This window comes from Rattus norvegicus, chromosome 20 (genome assembly GCF_021556685.1).
Source record: "Rattus norvegicus strain SHRSP/BbbUtx chromosome 20, alternate assembly SHRSP_T2T, whole genome shotgun sequence".
Taxonomy (NCBI): domain Eukaryota; kingdom Metazoa; phylum Chordata; class Mammalia; order Rodentia; family Muridae; genus Rattus; species Rattus norvegicus.
In genome coordinates this window covers 32,019,525-32,032,923 of record NC_141553.1, presented here as the reverse complement: position 1 = coordinate 32,032,923, position 13,399 = coordinate 32,019,525, and the positions used below count along the sequence as shown (strand labels likewise).

The following is a 13,399-nucleotide window of genomic DNA, read 5'->3' as shown; positions in this document are numbered from 1 at the left end:
TAGTGGGCAACACTATGAAACGTGATTCTGTACCTTTGGCAGGCCCATGTGAAATTATGCCATGCAACAGATCTGGTGTAAAAGAGGTTTACTGGAGAAAGGGAGAGGGTGGAGGACCTGGGGAAGGGATAGAGGCAGACAAGTAGACAAGGCTCATTGAGAGAGCCATGAGGGCAGAGAGAGGGAGAAGAGGAGGAGAGAGAAGAGACACATGCAGAGAACAGAGACAGAGCTGGAGAGGCTAGAGGTCCTTTTTGTCCCAACCACGCACCTGGCTCACCTGGTGTCAGTGGGAGCAGGTGATGATATAAGCAGTTGCTAGGTCCCCAAGAGCAGGCCAGTGGAACTTTCCCATCACCTGTCAGTCATAATGGCACCTGCCTTTAACCCCAGCACCCAGTAGAGAGGCAGGTAGATATATGTGAGTTTGAGGCCAAACAGGTCTACATAGTGAATTTCAGGCCATCTAGGATTGTAGAGTGTGACCAAGTCTCAACCCCACACACACAGAGAGGAAGAGGGCAGAGGACACACACAACATACACAGACGCACACCACCCTGCTGTGCAAACTGTCTGCTGTTATCACTTCCTTAATTAAATCCTTCATCACTTCTTTCATAAATTGTTGCAGCAGCCACTGATTTGGCTCTGATCGCAGATATTTTACTGTTAACAGAGAAGATCATGTCATAAACTGTTTACTTACACGAGTTCTAGTGCCATGGGAAGGGGGTTAGGGAACCTTTCATGTTCCTCGAGTATTCCAAAGCTTGCAGTAAGTCAAAGAACCTTATCCTGAGGTCTGGGATCTCCAAGTTCAGCACCAGTTCCTGCTCCTTGATTTGAATGCAGGAATCTTAGAATAAAAATGTTAGTGACAGCCCCCATGATGCTGCTCCGTGCCTCAAAGCCTAGGCTCCTGTCTACATTCTGTCTTCTTTACCAGTGACTATCTGAGATACTGCCAAATCCACGAGAAAGAATGAAACTATTTCCTTTTCTAACAAAGCTGATTTCCACCTTTGTTGTAGCATTTACTGTGCACCGTTGCATTTACTTGAGTTGTCTTAATTTCTTCAGGTCGCGCCTGCTGGGTGCCTATATATACCAGGCATAAACCAAACCTAAGAAACGTAAAAAGCACTAAGTGAGTGATAAGTTCTGTGTTTTCAGAAGCTTACACTCCAGAATTTGCATTACTCTGTAGGAAGGAAAGGTCTGGGCTCCTGGTTGTCCCTTCGATGCCATTATGGGTGTCAACACTTCCAAGACCCCAGTGTCACCTCTTAGAACTTCATGTGTCAGCTGCTAGAAGACCCTGCTCAGGAGGCCCTCCTGACACAAAATGTCCTTCTCAAGTAGTTCTGATAGTAACACTTTCCTAGTAAGGAAAGTTTTATAACCTCTGATTGCATTCACAAATAAATGTTACTTCCTTGCTAAGCAATAGGTGTTTTTAGATAGAATAAGTGATGATGTCTGGATCTAGTTTATTACTAATCATTCATATACATTCATATACAGTACGGTGATACTGGACTAGACAGATGGCTCAATGGTTAAGAGCACTGGCTGATCTTCCAAAGGATGGGCTCAGTTCCTAGCACCTACATAGTGGCTCACAATGGTCTGTAACTCTAGTTTTAGGGGAACCTGACATAACTCTAGTCTCTTCAGACATTAGACATGCAAACAGTGCACCAGCATACATGCAGAAACATACCAATGGGAATATGCAAGAAGAATTTTAAAGACTAATATGGTGATGCCATCTTGTAAGGCTGTTAAAGGGGTAACACACACCAATGCACAGAAAAATGTAGGAAACCACTGTCCTGTTTGCGGCTTCACTGGCTGACTCTGCTGCCATGAAACAAGCTCTCCTGTTGATAGGGACCACAGCTGCAGAACTGTTTCCAGATTGCTGGGTTGGTCACACAACAAAATCCCCAGCACTGGGGCACCCACAGAACAACAGAAGAAATACTGTTCCGTGTAAGCTATGAACTTTACCCCAGGTACGGAGCTCCCAGACTTCATTCCAGTAGAGTAAGGAATGCAGGGCCAAACTATCTGATGCCAAAACCACATCCTTGCCATCATGTGAAGCAGGCCAGTAAGACAATGGCTACTTTGCTTTACAATTTTCTTTCAACTATGGAAGCTTTTAGAGTCAAGCAGGTATACAAGAAATAAGCCTTTTAATTTCCTTTTGAAATCAAGGATTTCTTCCCTTTTTATTACAAAGGTGATACCAAAATATGTTTTTTTTTTTGGTTCTTTTTTTTCGGAGCTGGGGACCGAACCCAGGGCCTTGTGCTTCCTAGGTAAGCGCTCTACCACTGAGCTAAATCCCCAGCCCCCAAAATATGTTTTTAAAATGAAAATGAAAAAGAAAAAATGCAAAAAACAAAAAATGCCCAGAGCTCCAACCAGCCAGCACTTTGACAGCTCTTTACAGATCATCCTGGTAAAGCCAAAATCATTATGCAAATGAATATTTTGCCATTAGTCAAAGCCAACTGATTTAGAATTCAGTGCACTTAGAATCCAGTGGCAGAATGATTCCTATAATTATCCTCTTATCCTGTCCACAGGGACATAGACAGTCAAATATTTTATTACTAACATAGGGTGGGGGATAATCCACATTACATACATAGTTTTTATTGTTAGGAAATCATGAGTCAACTCAGGTTTGATAAGGCTCTCGGGAGCAAAGTTCAGTATAATCAAAATCTCAAAGTGCAGTTACTCAATGACATCTCTCCAAACGTCTCCTCTTATACTATAGTATCCTCATAGGAATTCCAAACACTTAGGTCAAAAAGCAGTTGACTGCACAATGCTCAAAGGCCAGCAAAAGGAAAATAGTGACTACAGATATAAGAAGATTCCGTCATGAAAAGATTCATTTCAGTGACTTCCAGGTCACAGTTCATTATACAAGGGAGTTCTCGGGCAGAAAAACTAAAGCAGGAACTTAAGTAGAAACCATTGGTAGCTTACTGGGTTGCTCACTGGCTGGTACTCAGTCTATTTCAGCCCTGGACAACCTGCCCAGTTATGGTGGCAGCCACAAAGGGCTAAGCACTCCTCTGCCTCCCTCCTCACATCAATCATCAATCAAAACAGTCTCTCGTAGACACGCCCACAGATCAGTCTGGTGGTGGCAATCCCTTAGCTGAGATTCCTTCCTCCCAAGTGACTCTAGGTTGTGACAAGTTGACAAAAAATAAAGTTTATCCAGGACAGGAAGGTCCTGCAATGGCGATCACGATGCAAGCAGCCCTGAAGCACAGCAAACTGATGCAGAGCGGATTTTAAAATCACTAGTGCCCGCCCCAGAACTGCATTCAAGGACGACCTTCAAAGCTACGAAACACAAAGTAAAATGTGAGTTACAGAAATCAAAGCTACATTTCTATTCAACCCATTCGTTTCACTCCTTTTGTCTGATTTTTGTTTGATTTGTTCCAGATTCTCTATTTTTATTATTGAAAACTCATAGACATAGATGCGGATCGTGCCTTCCCTTCCCCGTCTCCTCCTAGAACTTCCCATTCAATCCATACCTTCTTCCTCTCTTTAGAAAACAAACATGAAAATTTAAAAAGGCAAGAGAACACAAAATCTTTTAAAGAGAAAAAGCATAAAACATAAACAAACACATACACTCGGAGACAACACACACACACACACACACACACACAATCTATAAAAACAGAAAATCAGAAGTCATAAAAAATGCTGAAAAAAAGCAATACAAGAAAAAAAAACCACTATCATGTTTACCTTGCATTGGCCATATATTGCTGGACATGGGACCTACCCTTAAGTGTAGTTTTTTTTTTTTCTTTTCTTTTTTTCGGAGCTGGGGACCGAACCCAGGGCCTTGCACTTGCTAGGCAAGCGCTCTACCACTGAGCTAAATCCCCAGCCCCTAAGTGTAGTTCATATACCCAGTGAGATGCCATTGGAGAAAACTGACTTCTCATTTGCAAGTGGTTGTCAATTGTACATTGCTTCCTGGTTAGGGATCAGAGCTCATGTCCACTTCCCCCTCTCAGCCCTGGCGTGCCTTCTGGCTTCAACCTGTGAAAGCCTTTTGTGCATGCTGCCACACTCTGTAAGAGCATTAGTCCTGCTGTGTCTGAAAGACTCGGCTCTTCTGGTCCATCCATCTTCTCTGGCTCTTATTCTGCATCTCCCTGAGCCTTGGTCAGAGTGTGGAGCTTAATGAAGAAATCTCTTTTAGGATTGAGTGTTCTAAAGTCTCCTGGTTTTTGCACATTGTCCAGTTGTGGGGCTCTGTATTAGTTCCCATTTATTGCAAGAGGAATCTTTTCTGATTGTAGCTGAGTGGGACACTGATCTATGGACATAGCAGAATGTTATAAGGAATCATCTTGTTTGTGTGTTCTTTAGCAGAACAATAGTATTTTGTTTTCTGGTAGGTCCGTGACCTATCTAATTTTAAGTTCTTGGCCATTAGAACAGTGTCAGGCTCTCTGCTCCTCCCTGTTCCAGAGACAGCCGCATCTTCTCGTGCAGTGCCAGCCTCATCTCATAGACAAGATGGTGAAGGTCTGTGTGAACGGATTTGGCCGTATCCGGCGCCTGGTTACCAGGGCTGCCTTCTCTTCTGACAAAGTGGAGATTGTTGCCATCAACGACCCCTTCACTGACCTCAACTACATGGTCTACATGTTCCAGTATGACTCTACCCATGGCAGGTTCAACGGCACAGTCAAGGCTGAGAATGGGAAGCTTGTCATCAACAGGAAATCCATCACCATCTTCCAGGAGCGAGATCCCGCTAACATCAAACGGGGTGACACTGGTGCTGAGTATGTCATGGAGTCTACTGGCGTCTTCGCCACCATGGAGAAGGCTGGGGCCCACTTGAAGGGTGGGGCCAAAAGGGTCATCATCTCCGCCCCTTCTGCTGATGCCCCCATGTTTGTGATGGGTGTGAACCACGAGAAATATGACAACTCCCTCAAGATTGTCAGCAATGCATCCTGCACCACCCTCTGCTTAGCCCCCCTGGCCAAGGTCATCCATGACAACTTTGGCATCGTGGAAGGGCTCATGACCACAGTCCATGCCATCACTGCCACTCAGAAGACTGCGGATGGCCCCTCTGGAAAGCTGTGGCGTGATGGCCGTGGGGCAGCCCAGAACATCATCCTTGCATCCACTGGTGCTGCCAAGGCTGTGGGCAAGGTCATCCCAGAGCTGAACGGGAAGCTCACTGGCATGGCCTTCTGTGTTCCTACCCCCAATGTATCCGCTGTGGATCTGACATGCCGCCTGGAGAAACCTGACAAGCATGATGACATCAAGAAGGTGGTGAAGCAGGCGTCTGAGGGCCCACTAAAGGGCATCCTGGGCTACACTGAGGACCAGGTTGTCTCCTGCAACTTCAACAGCAACTCCCACTCTTCTACCTTTGATTCTGGGGCTGGCATTGCTCTCAATGACAACTTCGTAAAGCTCATTTCCTGGTATGACAATGAATAGGGCTACAGCAACAGGGTGGTGGACCTCATGGTCTACATGGCCTCCAAGGAGTAAGAAACCCTGGACCACCCAGCCCAGCAAGGATACTGAGAGCAAGAGAGAGGCCCTCAGTTGCTGAGGTGTCCCCATCCCAACTCGGCCCCCAACACTGAGCATCTCCCTCACAATTCCATCCCAGACCCCATAATAACAGGAGGGGCCTAGGGAGCCCCCCCCCTTCTCTCTTGAATATCATCAATAAAGTTCGCTGCGCCCTCAAAAAAAAAAAAAAAAAAAAAAAAAAAACAGTGTCAAACATGCATTCCATCCCATGAAGCTAGCCTTAAATCCAGAGAGCATTTGGTTACTCCCTTAGTGTTCGTGCCACTACGGCAACAGTTTACCACGCAGGCAGGTCACTACTAGAGATCACAAGGTTTATGGCTGGTTTGCTGTTGGTTTCCTTTCTTTTCTGAAAAAACACAGAGTACCTTTCCAGTACTATGAATACAAGTTAGTAGGAATAAAAACTCTAGTTCAACATTTGCATGGTCAATGAGCTATGTAAGTTTTGTCCTCAGTAATAGAAACTTACGATCATCCGTTTGTGAATAGAAATTAGTAGCCCGAGTTGTTTGGGTGTTTCCGTGAGGATCTTTTGGCCAACAACTGAATTAGCTGTATCCCATTCGTGGCACTGGAAGGTTTACTGCTTGGCAAAAGATATCTGCTATTTCTCCTTTCTTGAGAGATTCCCCTGTATCCCCTAGTCCTTTACTCTATACCTGGTTATAATCCAGTTATACAGATTGTGGCATGGCCTTTGAAAGTTTAAAAGCTAACATTCACATGTGAAAGAATATATATCACACTTGTCTTTGGTGAGTCTACGTGACCTCACTCAGGATGAATTTCTTCTAACTCTATCCATTTATGTATTTTATGATTTAGATTTTTAAATAGCAGGGTAAATGTCATTGTATAAATGTACCATATTTTCATTATTTATCTATTGATGGACATTGGAAATATATCCAATTTCTGGCTACTAGAATAGGGCATCAGTAAATCAAAAATGAATGAGCAAAGGTCTCTATAGTAGGGTAGAGTCCTTTAGTGTTTGCCCAATAGTGAAACAGCTGAGAGATCTGTTCCCAGCTTCCTACAGAACCACCACACTGATTTCCATAGTCATTGTACACATTTGCACTTCCACCAACAATGGATAAGTGTTCTCCCTCCCCCACAACCTCACCAGCACAAGCTGCCATTTGTTTTATTGATCTTGGACATTCTGATTGGTATAAGACGAGCTCTCAAAGTAGTTCTGATTTGAATTTCCCTGATGACTAAAGGATGTTGAACATTTCTTTAAATGTTTCTCAGCCGTTTGTGTTTTATCTTGCAGAGGACCTGGGTTCAGTAGCAGCATCCCCAGCATAGGGGCACACGATTATCCCTAACCCCAGTTTCAGAAAATCTCATATCCTCTTCTGGTCTCCATAGACACTAGATATTCATGTGATGCACATACGTACATGAAGCCAAAACACTTATGTACATAAAATAAAAAGTCGATCTAAACATGTTTAAAGATAATATATATTGAGTGTCTTGAAAGCTGTACCTCACTATTCAAAATATTATTACTGTCATCACCACTGCAGCCTTTGTTTTCACAACAATCTTGTGGTGTGACTTTAAGGAGGAGGTTGAGGAACAGCAGGGTTGAGTGTCCTGCTTATGCTCACACAAGTTGAAATGAATCCACACACGTGACCTGCTACAACAGCTCACACACAGTGCAGTTGAGCAAAAGACTGCTGGGGTTTTATACAAAGATTTCTCACATGTCCTTGCCCTGCACTGTTTAAACATGAAGGAAAGGGAGACACAGAAAGAATAAACCATCTGACAGACAGCCGAGTGAAAAGGTTCCACTCTCGTCACAAACATGTTTTTCCAGTAAGATGAAAGACGTGACAAGGAGCAAAGAGTGCCCTGCCACATGCTCACACACGGGCAGGAAACCAGGTGTGCTTAGCAAGACCAGTGCCTAAGTGTGAACATAGGAATCGCCGTACAATATAAATGGAAGGACGAGGCAGAATAATTCATTTACTAAGCCTATCTGGAGGAAGCCTCTGATTCAGAAATACCACAGTTACAACTTTGAACCTCTGTGAACAGGTTCTCTATACAGGGACATATTTACATGGTGTTCTTTATAAAATTCTCAGGTAATAGAAAGCTTTGAAATTTGAAAAATTCAAACATGTACAATTAAATAAATTATGGTACACTTTCTCAATGGAAGACCATTTTTAAAAAACTCCTTAAAGTAAGGGTAAATTTACAGGAATAGATGTTTAAAATCCCTGCATGAGTTATATAAAGAAAGAGTAAGTTGCCGAATAGGATAATTATTTCAGCCATAGATAGATAGATAGATAGATAGATAGATAGATAGATAGATAGATAGATAGATAGGCAGGCAGGCAGACAGACAGACAGATAGATGTAGCTAGCTATCTAGGTAGGTAGGTAGGTAGATGATAGATAGATAGATAGATAGATAGATAGATAGATAGATAGATAGATAGATAGATAGATTAGATAGATAGACAGACAGACAGCTAGACAGACAGAAGTAGGTAGGTAGATAGATAAGTAGGTAGGTAGACAAAAGACAGAGGTAGGTAGGTAGATAAATAGGTAGGTAGACAGACAGACAGAGGTAGGTAGATAGATAGATAGATAGATAGATAGATAGATAGATAGATAGATAGATAGAAGATAGATAGTAGATAGATAGTAGATAGGAAAACATACCCATATCATTTCCCCTAAACACTGCATGATCAGGTAGACTTTTGTTTGCTATGTTTTAATATTTCTGTTTTTATACCACAAATAATTTGTTTAAGAATAAAAATGTTAATAAATCCCACTTTCAACAAATCCCTTAGTACTTAGTGCAGATACAACGAAAGTCAAAGAAGTGCTTAAGTAATAATGATGACGATAAAACAGACACTGTAGAGCATTCTAAAATAAGAATCCTGAAGAAGGCTGGGGATACGCGAGGAGCGGTCAGTCCTTCCAGATGACATTGGACATCAGGGATGTGATGCCGATGCAGCAATGAGTATAGAAGGAGCCGAGTTTATAAAGCCTAAATAAATGCTGTCTTACAGCATGTAAGCATGCGATTAAATAGGGCCAGAGACCCCAAGCAATTAATATCTGTTAATAAATACAAAGTGACAAATTCAGTACGACCAAGAGGAAGTGGATTTTAATATAAACTCCAAGTGAGGCACAATGACTTACGCCTGGAATGTCTTTGCTTTTCTAATCTGATTACTATTTGCAATTTTGAAAAATTAAAATATAATTCCACCATTTCTCCCTCTCTCCCTTCCCCTCTGCTCCTTTCTCATTGCCCCTCGATTCCTCTCAAGTTCAAGAGCTCTTCTTCTTCTCCTTCTTCTTCTTCTTCTTCTTCTTCTTCTTCTTCTTCCTCTTCCTCTTCCTCCTCCTCCTCCTCCTCTTCCTCCTCCTCCTCCTCTTCTTCTTCTTCTTCTTCTTCTTCTTCTTCTTCTTCTTCTTCTTCTTCTTCTTCTTCTTCTTCATTATGGTTAAGTAAATGCATAAACATATAAACACAAGCAGCTGATTATTTACATTTGGCTTTGCATATATGATTTGAGGTTGACCACTTGGTGATGAATGTCCAACCAGGACGCATCTCCTTGAAGAGTCTATTTCTCTTCTCAGCCGCCCCTAGTCTTCAATAGTTCTTTGCCTAAAGCTAGTTCCCATTAGATCTCCCCTTCCTGAGTTACCTTGTCTCTTGCTCTGGTCTTATGTGACCAAGGCAGTGGCAAGCGCGTGTAACTTCAGTGCTGGAAAGAGAGGCAGAGTAGACAGACCCATGAAGCTCACTGGCCAGGCAGCCTAGCCTAGCCTAGCCCAAGTGGCTATGTCTGGGCCAGAAAAAGACCCTGTATCACAAAGGGGCAGGGACAACAGTGGCAATGCAAAAGCACTCAAAGTTGCTATGTGACCTTCACATGCACATTCATATATGAGCACACCTACCTGACCCCACATGTACACGCATACATGAATATGTACAACATACACACACACACACACACACACACACACACACACACACACTAAATCACAGAAATCAACGTATGAAGGACCATCATCTTGTTCAAACATTCTCTTTCTGTTAAACAATGTCCTTAAATGCAGTTAGTTGCACCTGAGTAAAACTGTGCTTTCCCATCCCTTTAGATGGCTTTAGTGGGTGATTGAAATTAACCTCCAGAACGATTTGTTTTAAAAATACAACTACCTAAACATCAAATTAAGCAAAATAGCAGAACTCAACTCTAACAGACTGCTATAAGTAATTATAGCAGGTAGATTTAAAAACAATAATCCACAACAGAGATGCAGGAAATTATAAATAATCTCGTTTTATGAAAAACTCAACACTAAGTTGTCACAGAAAATAAGATAAACATACTGTAGTGATATGTGTCACTATATTAATATGGATATAAAATATCAATTATCATTAATATACATAATTTAATGTAATATAGTGACATATATATGTGCTTATAGGTAGGTAGATAGATAGATAGATAGATAGATAGATAGATAGATAGATAGATAGATAGATAGATAGATAGATAGATAGATACGCAACCATAGCAGTGGGGAGCGGAGGCAGGGGAGTGTGAGTTTAAAAAGAAAACCAAGGAAAGGTTATGCTATAAAAGCCCATTTCGATTTCTAGAACTTAGAAAAATCATGAAAAAAAAGTCAGAAAACAAGCATGCTGACAGAAAGCTTTCAAGCTACTCCCTTAGGGTATGGTGTAGTGACCTTAAATTCATGAATTGATTCCGTGTACTTTATTTAGACTTGGGCAAATCAGAGAAGTCTCACTTTTCCTCTGACATAAGAGAAGATTATGCTTAGAATTTTTCAGTTACAAGCAGGGGAGGGTAAATTTATGTGCATGAACTTCGGACTAGGAGACTGTGAGCTACTTAAGAACAGAAGGCTAAGTCATCCTCCAGGAATTCCCTTAAGCACCAGTATGTAAAACAATTTGAGGATATTACTGCCACCTAGTGGTCAACTGTATTTTTACTCTTTGGTATAAAAACCTGAAACCCTCAATGGGTACTTTAAAAATAATTTCATAATGTGATAATATTTATGTTTCAGTATAACTCAATACTGATGAATAAAAGCAAAGGCATAAACATTTATTTTATTCAGTTATATAAGTAGCTAGAAGTGGTAACATAAATATATTCTTAGAAGCAAAGAATTGCTTTTAGAGTTTTAGAGCAAAAAATACAACGTTAATGTTTAGCAAGATAATAATATCTCATCTTTCACTTTATGTCCTTAGGGTAAAATAATTGCATAAACTGCCATTTCTGCCAAATGTATATGCACAAAATCTTCATTAGATATTTTATACCATTTGCAAACTTTTTTTTAAGTTGGAAACACGTTCACTTTTATGAGAAAGTAGATGTCCAGTAGCAGCACCAACAGCATCTGCTCACAACCGTGGCAGCAACTGGAAGGTAACGTGGAGCATCAGTGCCGCCGTGCATGGAGCAAAAGAGTCACATACGAAAGAAGTCACCAAGTGCACAGCAAAGCAGAATGTCTGGGCCAATGTGCACAACACTGACACAGCACCAAGGGTGTTACATGGATGTAAGCGTTAACAAATGTCAAACAGAAACACCAGACTGGGGACAGCATCTGCTACAACACACCAGGCCCCGGCTGCGGCTGTAAGAGGATTGCACCGCTCACTGCAGTATACAGATGAGGCATTAGGACACACACCAGATCATGATGTGGCCGAGGTGAGGTGTGGACAGGCCAGCTGGGTGCCACCAGTATGTAGGTGCCAGGAACCCTTTGCGGGTCCAAAGTCAAATGGCTGCAGGCCTGGACGTAGGGAAACAGCCTAACCTAGGTGTCGGCTGGGAGCTGACACATGAAAACATCAGGATTTAAGTCAGGAGGTCAATCCTCTTGTCTTCCTTGAGAAGTAACCAGGAGAAAGCAAACATCCAATTCCACAGGCACTAGACACTGGAAAGGATAGGCTGAAGGTGGGCGCCATCTCTCGGCCTCAAGGTAAACGGGGCACACAGGCCATTCTCCCTGTTTACACTGTACCTGGGGTCCACACCAGAGGTGACCCAATTCCCACGAGTCTTCCCTCGGAGCCACAGAACATCTGTCCCTTGAGTCAGGATACATAGCCTTTCTTCCTAGGACCCCCATTCTACCTTCCTTTTCAGGACATCTTGATGTCGCAACTCGTTGGCGCAGGAAATCATTGTGTCTCCGATGATGGATCCAAAGTCAGGAGGAAAGAAGCCCACATGAGCTCTAGAGCTACAGACTTCCAGGAAGAGGAGGAGGCAGTTAGTCAAGTCTAACCCACTGGTCTCCCGGAACGGAAGTCCTGGACCCAGCCCAGGGATACTTCTGACTCCCCTCAAGGTGGCTTCCGCCTTTTCTCTTGGCTGGGAGGAGGTTGAATGAATGGATACAACCCAGAGCTCTCACTGGCTCGCTTGTCGTCAGGCCCTGGCGGTGCTCTCTGCTCTAAGTGAAGCCCAGAAGCCGTGCTGGTCAGAGCTCTTCTGCGGGCCAAGGCCCACTGGACATGACAGCTGAGGCGCCGACAAATGGAGCTGCCTTGGGCTTCTAAGACATCTCTGGCTACAGTTGAGTATGTTTCGGTAATTGGAATCCCAGGACTTTGCTGGAGTGTTCTGAATTGCCCCCAGGACACATCTCAAGACATCTAGAAGGTTCTGAACATTTTGTTTGTTCCCAGGTGGCTGTTCACAATGTCTCTCACTGAAGTAGAGAGTCAGTGCTGGGGATTCTTCAGTAGACTTCAATGAGCCAGAGCTAATGGTTGCCCGTGAATGCTGTGATGTGGCCCATCTTAACTTCAGGGTGGGAACAAACAAAAGTGACCTGTAGTCACTACATGGCATCTAAAAGTCCTCCCTGAGCTCACCCACCTATACCTTTCCTTTGGTCAATGAATTCTGTTATGACAGCCTCCCTGGAGCATGACCCAGTAGGTCTCTGCTGTGCTCTGTGTAGAGATAGACTCTCCAGTTCTCTGAGCTTCCTGTTGGAGAGATCTGTTCTAGCAGCCTCATTTAGTTGTCATTTTTCTCATTGTGGCAACTGTCTGAGAAAAGCAACTTGAGGGTATCCTTGGCTCCTGGTTTGAAGGGATACAAACCACCATGGTGGGGAATGTGGCACAGTTGGTCACATTATTGTGATGGAAAGGAGACAGGTGAATGATCATGTTTTTCACTTTAAACCTCTGTGTATGTCTCTAATGCTGTTGTCTGCATGGGGAGCCGGGAGTAGATCAGAGGACAGTTCTGAAGAGTTAGGTATCTGTTGACATTTTTTGCATGGGTTCTAGGACTGAACTCAAATTATCAGGCTTCTGTGAGAAACAAATGCCTTTCCCTGCTGAGCTGTCTCCATGGCTCAGAAATAAGCAGGACTTGGTGCTGTCCAAGGAGACTGGTCCTCAGAGTTGGTCAGAGTGCTGCCAGTCATCCACCTCAGGGTTCCTTGCCCCTAGCAGACTGCGTGGGCTGGGCATGCAGAGCCAGAAGCCTTCAAAAGACGAGACAAAAACACACGGTTGGCGCAGACAGAGGCAGCAGAGGAAGGCAGTGGCCCTTGCCAACAGGGGTGTCACTTTAGCTCTAAAGTTCTTGGTGACCTAAAGTTGTTCCAAAGATGGCCATGGATAGCATAAAGTAGCCTGGAAAATAGCTGGAAGG

At 43.2% G+C, this 13,399-nt stretch overlaps 1 pseudogene; it reads left to right on the top strand.

Moving 5' to 3' along the window:
* The first annotated feature begins 4,516 nt into the window (after window positions 1–4,516).
* Window positions 4,517–5,675, top strand: LOC134483923 (glyceraldehyde-3-phosphate dehydrogenase-like; annotated as a pseudogene).
* Window positions 5,676–13,399: the final 7,724 nt, after the last annotated feature.